Raw genomic sequence first — 7,374 nt, forward strand, 5'->3', positions numbered from 1 at the left:
TCAGTCCCAAGACCTCAAACACCTTCGAAGGTGGAGAGAGCTAGCAGGGAATGAGGGTAGGGAAGAGGAAGAAGAAACATTTCGTAGGAGAAAGAATTAGTTCCTCACTTATCATACTCTTGTTGCTAGCATACATAATAGCATAGTAATGAAGAAGAAGGAGATGGCAAGCTTAAAGCATTGAAGCATGGATCTTGGTTGGATTTGCACTCCATAGCCAAGAGTGTTGGTGTAGGCTCTCAACCTCTACTTGCTTGGAGAAGGAGAGGGAGCTCTTGCACTTTGCATAGTACACAATGAGAGTGCTTGTGAGCGTGTGTGGGTGAGTATACCCCCTAAGCACCCCCCTAGCTTGCTTGGGTCGACCCCCCCTTGTAGCTCATGCTTGAAGCTAATTGGACCCCTCCAGGCCTAGCCAATCACAAGCAGAAGCCATTACAAGCAACAGGGATAGCCTTGGGACAAGTGTCCCCCTTTCCCCTTTGAGAGAGAGGACTTGATAAATTCAAAAACAATTAGATAATTCAAGTAATTTATCATTGGACCCCTTTGAAGCCTAGCCAATAGGCTCTAAGCAACACATGAAGGTAACATGGGTAGGGACCTGACATGTGTCCTTGCTGCCTCTTCAAGCTGGGGCTTCCCTTGTGAGTGTGAGTGTGAGTGTGTGTTCTCTCTCTAATCCCTAGGAAAAGGGCTCACCCCCCCTCTTGTAGGGATGCTTTTGACTTTAGGAGCTCAAGCACCTTAGTCATCAAGCATGACAAAGCACTTGGACTAGGGGGTATTCCCACAAGCATCTCAGGCAAGCATGTCAAGGCACCTCAAGCACCTTAATCAAGCGGCAAGTCAAGCACCTCAAGCATGGAGTAAGTCAAGCACCTTAAGAACCTTAATCAAGCACCTCAAGCAGGAAAAACACCTCAAGCATGACAAGCACCTCAAGCAGAACAAACACCTCGAGCTTGGGCCGGGTTCCCACCTCAAGCTCAACCCTAGCTTACCTAAGGTCAAAGGACTTTTACACACATTATTGGAGGTCTTCAATGAAGCTAACCCTAAGGTCTTATGCTCCATTGGTTAGCCTTGCTCTTGATAGACCATCTCCCATTTGGGCCCCTTTACTATTGGCCTCGTGTTGAGATAGATCTATAAGCACATATCTATATCTTAACACTTGTTCCCGTTTATTCTCCCACATTAAATGATCAATTTAATATGAGAAAATCATTTGGGTTGGTTAGATATTAGATTTTATGACAGCAGCGATCAGACCTGATTCCTCTTTCTCTAATCTTTACGCCTATCGGCAACGCACCCCACAACACCTTCCACAAGAAGATCTGCATGAACAGGGGCCATTTTGGCTTCCAGATGTTCTCTATAATTACCTTCCACCGATCTTCGGACCATTGTCTCTTCCATACTTTATTCAAGGGGCTAAACCAATTTTCCCTGTAAATAAGTGCATGGTAGATGCCTTTAGATTGGGGTTTCCAAAACAGGCTACTACTGGGCCATCTTCAAGCATTCCACTCAAACTTGGATTCACAGATTGGCATAACCACATTATCAAGTTCCTTTATCACTCTGTTGACAAGCAATATCTCAAAGCCATTCAGTTGATACTGAATTTCCAGAGAATTAATGGTTTTCCAGCACTTACTGTTTCCGTCCCAAAAGTGCTCAAGCTGAATTAGACCCTTATTATTCACTTTACTGGCCATTTCTATCCAGAAGGGGCTTTGAGGTGGCCCCAAAACTTTAGAGAGCTAGGGGGACCAGTGTAGGGAGGAATTTTTAAAGTATCTTGTAGCTTCCCCCCATTCCAATACCTGAGCTGCTCTTTTGCACTTCTTCATTAGTTCACCTGATAGGCCACCTAGCCTTATGTAGGACCTCTTCGGGGATAAAAGTTTGTCATGCATCAGAACCCCTTTCCACTTTCCACCATTCGATCCCAATGTTGCTCCATCTAACATGTCCTTGGACATGATAGCCCAAGCTTGGTCTTGTTTAGCCATTTAGACCATTAATTTGGTGCAAAGTGCCTCAGCATGGTCTTGTTTAGCCATTGAGACCATAAATTTGGCGCAAAGTACCTCAGCATGAGTTACTGGGTTAAGGATTCCGAGACCGCCTTGGTCCATTGGTCGAGCGATGGATTCCCATTTTGCCCATTGCCATGGTCTAGAAGTTTTCGTGTTGTTCTTCCAAAGAAATCTTTTTTATGGGTTTTAAGAATTCTTTCCAATTGCACTTAGCCATCTTGAGCAAGGGACTGAGGAAAGCAATAAACGGGAGCATAATTGCATTTATCACTTTAATCCGGCTAGGAAAGGGAAGCAGAACATACTCCCACCTTCTCTTCTCAAAGGGTGTATCTTCAGGTGCTTGGGAGCTCCCCGTGGGGTTACCCACAAGTGACACTAATATTTTAAACATTTGTCATCACAACAAATTATTATATTTTTTGACAACAAGTGTAACAATAAATTATTTAGATTATAATATATTCCAAAATCATAAAAAGTAACAACTGAAAAAACACTTGGAAGCATTACAACGAATCAAGGAAAAAATAAGTGATAAAATCACAAGGCCTTCCACTTCAAGGTAGTTATTAGGGAGTTCTATATTATTATCAAAACGCTGATATTTTTTACCAATCAAGTAGATAAAATGTCGAACCAATTTTCCTCTTTGTTACGAGAATGTTGATCTTTTTAGCAATCATGTGTAGGTTATAGAGATTACAAACAAGAATGATGTTTTGGCAAGTTACGAGAATGTTGATCTTTTTAGCAATATAGATAAAGTACTCATGTGTATGTTATAGAGATCATAGACAACAATGATGTATTGGTAGTTACTTCGTAGAGACTGTCTGCATGTAGATTATGGTAACTAGTTACATGCTACGCTCTCAATGGAAGTATACATATACTCTTTTTAACATTCAAGCTTGTGCTCTTCTTCGTTTAGGTGGTATCACAAAGTCTTCATTTGCTTCTCATTGCCATTATGCAAGGTGTTGACATGAGTAAATAAGTTCATGATTCGAAGTTTTCACTTAGCAAATGGAGATTGGGCTTCTTTGCAATCAAGTTTTCTAGCAAATACACATTTCATCATATGGTCTACAACGGCTTGGTCCTCTTGTTGTACACCCTTATCTTCTACACAAGGAGACATGGCATGTACCCAAAGCCTCGCAGCCCTTTTGTTGTGCCTTGGGCAAAGTACGGGTAGAGCCCAACAATCAATCACCCATTTTGAAATGCAAAGCTGCAAGACCCAAACAAAAAAGCGTCAACCTATTCTAAGGCCATAAAACTTTCAATAGACAAATCTCCAAATTAACCTGCACAAAACAATATCTCATAAAATATCATTATCTTAACTCTTAATTCAGAACAATAAGGCGATAAGACCATTACCATGGCCACATCTTCTTGGCTTGAGTCAAACACAATGGATCAATAGCACAACCACCAAAACATGGACATCAAGCAAACACAAAAAAGAAAAGCAAATTAGTCCCACAAACAGGAGCTTGAGCATTAGGCTAATATTACTTTTATAAAAAAACACGAGCAATTTTTGTGCAACAATAGCATGACACAACAATAAACAAACACACAAAGCAACTCAAATTCAACCTTTACTTGTTAAGCATAATAATTTTTAAAAAACCACTTTAAGAGAACCAATGATCTGTATAAAGAACCTTTTGAACATGAGGCTAAGTTGAAAGAAGAGGTACATATATAAGTAATTATGCCAAAAGGAAACATTCGCAAAGATACTATAAAATGAGGCTAAGTTGCAATAAGGGGAACAACACCCAAGCAGTTATGAAAGGGCGGTGGTAATGTGTGTGCTAGTCTCCACCCAACCGTGCTATCTTATAGCCTCCCCCTAGCGTACACACTGTCCGGCCGTGCCGGTGGCCTTGCCCATAGGACCCATGTCCTTACATTCCAACCCCCCCCCCCTCTTGGAGAATCGTTTTCGTCCTCGAAAATGAACGTAGGAAAATGTTTCTTAAGTGCAGAGACATTCTCCCATGTAGAACCTTCTTCAGGTCTATCTAGCCATTTTACCAACACCTGTCGTCTGACATGATGTCTCGTGCGAACCTCATGAGAATCCAAAATCTTTTAGGGCTCATGAAGAATGGTTGGCGGTGCGATAAGGTCAACCAACACACCTGTGTCAATGACATTATCATTCTTTCCTAGCTGTTTTCGTAAACGGCTAACATGAAAAACAGGATGAACTCGTGAGTGCTCTGGAAGAGATAACTTATAGGCCACTTGACCTATACATTTGAGAATGGTAAACGGTCCACACTAGCGTGGTGAAAGTTTAGCAACTTTTCCCGTCTTCAGACTTTCTGAATGCTCCAGAACTTTGAGAAAAACCTTGTCTCCTTCTTCGAAAGTAGCAAGACGTCGATGCTCATCTCTGTACTTCTTGTATTGATCTTGAGCTTGCTTAACATTCTATCAAGAAACTCGAAGTATGTCAAAATGGTCTTGGAGAAAATCCTTCGCTTGTTGTATCTTCTCCTTAGCCAACCCCATCGTAACGGGTGATCTAGGTTGAAATCCATACAGAAGCATAAATGGACTAAACCCTGTAGTCACATGCTTTGAACTATTATAAGCAAATTCCAATATAGGTAAGTAGTCTTCCCAATTGGTTTGCTTCTTGCTAACGTACGCTCGTAGCATATCCTCTAGCACTTGATTAACTCATTCTGTTTGACCATCCGTTTCTGGATGATTAGCCATACTTAGATTAAGTTTAGTTTCCAACTTTTGGAACACAGCTCTCCAGAAGTGATTATCGAACTTTCGATCTCTGTCACTAATGATACTAGCTAGAAGACCGTAGAGTTTATATATATGCTCTACAAATAGCCGTGCTAATTCCGGTGTCTTGGCCATAGTCTTAGTGGGAATGAATCGACCCATCTTTGTGAGACGGTCTACAATTACCCAAATGGAATCATGGCCACGATTTGTAGTAGGTAGTCCTAGTACAAAATCCATAGAGATACTCTCCCACTTACCTTGGGGAATCTCTAAAGGATGTAAAAGGCCACCTACCTTGAGGCGCTCTGCCTTATTAACTTGGCACTGTTGGCAGTTTAGTATGTACTCTTGAACATCATGATGTAAGCCCGGCCAATAAAATTGCCGTTGAACTAAGGCATACGTCTGACGGATACCTGGATGACCAGCACTTGGACTATCGTGACACTCAAATAAGATTTGGCGCCTAGTGTCTGAGTCCTTTGGCACACATAATCTACCTTTGTGGAGTAAGTATCCATCATCAATGGAAAAATTCTTCCATCGCTTAAGCTCTTCCTGAGTAGGGGTTGAGCTCTGTGTGTTGGAGTTTCTATCTACGCATGCAGAGACATGTTGATATGGCTGTTAAGAGACATATGACTGTGAGGGATCCCTTTTTAAAACTGCACTCCACACTTTAGCATATGATTGATCTTGTGCACACTTGCCACGTAATGACTCTAAAAATCCACTCTTTAGTTCCGTGAAAGCAAGTGAATTAATTTGAGGCATCCCACTTAGTGCATCCGCTACTACATTATATCGCCCCTTGTGATATCGTAGCTTACAATCATAATCTTGAAGGATTTATGCCCATCTAGCTTTACGGATCTTCAAGTCTGTTTGAGTAGTAAACCATTTGATACTCTCATGGTCAAAAACTACTTCAAAATCGGCACCATATAAATAGTGTCGCCACTTTTGTAAAGAGTGAATTATGGCATAGAGCTCTCTCTCATAGACATAATAATTCTATTGAGCTCTATCTAACTTTTTACTTTCAAAGGCTATAGGTCTTCCCTCCTGGAGAAGTACCACACCGATGGCTTTATCACTAGCATCAGTCTCTACCACAAATGGCTTAAGTGGGTCGACGATTGCTAGGATGGGACCAGTGGCTATAGCTACCTTGAGCTGTTCAAAACTGCGTTTTTGGGCTTCTTCCCAAGAAAAGGTCTTACCTTTTGCTTTAAGTTGATCCGTCATAGGAACAGTGATTTTGGCATAGTCACGTATATACTATCGATAAAATCCAGCCATGCCTAAAAATATTTGAAGCTCCTCAACCGTGTTGGGATGTGGCCATAGAAGAATGGCAGTGACCTTGTCAGTGTCCATCTTGATGCCAGAATAAGAGATCACATGATATCTCTGTTTTAAAGAAATCACATTTGCTTTTCTTAGCATACAGCGCGTGAGCTTGTAGCTGTTCAAACACTAATCATAAGTGTTCTATGTGTTCATCTGCAGTATTACTGTAAATGAGAATATCATCAAGGAAAACCACAACAAATTTTCCAAGATAGGGACGTAAGACACTATCCATAAGTGTCATAAATGTAGCTTGAGCATTGCTTAGACCAAAAGGCATAACCAAAAATTCAAAAATGCCCGAACCGTGTTCTAAAGGCAGTTTTGGAGATATCTTGCAGTAGGATATGTACCTGGTGGTATCCTGAACGAAGATCTATCTTTGTATAGTATCTTGCCCCGTGGAGTTGATCAAACAACTCATCCACTCGAGGCAGAGGATACTTGTTCTTGATGGTTATCGCATTTAATCCGTGATAATCTACGCACATGCGCATAGTACCATCTTTCTTTTTTACCAATAGAATTGGTGATGCCCAAGGTGAAGTGCTAGGTCTAATGAAACCACGAGCAAGGTAGTCAGTCAACTGACTATCAACCTCCTTGGCTTCTTTAGCACTCATACGATAAGGTGGTTTACTCATCGGTTTAGTGCGTGGCAAGACATCTATGCCATGCTGCACATCACGTGTAGGGGGTAAACCCGATGGTAAATCACTTGAGAATACGTCACTATACTCCGTGAGTAAATGAGTCAGCTTTTGCCGTGCAAAAGGATAAAGTAAACTAGAGTTATGATGGGATGGAGAATCTTGTAATTCCTGTAATGTTTGTTTTACAACAGTTGCACGTTGCTCTATAGTATTAAAATTGAGAGCACTTTGCTCGTTAGATTTGTTAACACTTTGTTTATCAGTAGAATTCATTGCACTTTGCATACCATTACTAGAATTCACCGCACTTTGCTGTTGAGAATTCACAAGACTTGGAAACAAGCAGTAACACAAAAAGACTTCATCTATTAAATTTGCTTTCTGAAAAATAGAAAGCTCGGTTGTACATATAAGAGGTGCAGATGGTATATTTTTCTCACCAAGCAAAAGCACATGTTTACCATTGGCCATAAAGGATAAGGAGTTGTGTTCATAACTAGTGTGCAATGTGTTTCCTAAACCATGCAGCCACTCCCGTCCTAAAA

Source organism: Adiantum capillus-veneris, chromosome 18, assembly GCF_014529385.1.
Source record: "Adiantum capillus-veneris isolate H3 chromosome 18, ASM1452938v2, whole genome shotgun sequence".
Lineage (NCBI taxonomy): Eukaryota > Viridiplantae > Streptophyta > Polypodiopsida > Polypodiales > Pteridaceae > Adiantum > Adiantum capillus-veneris.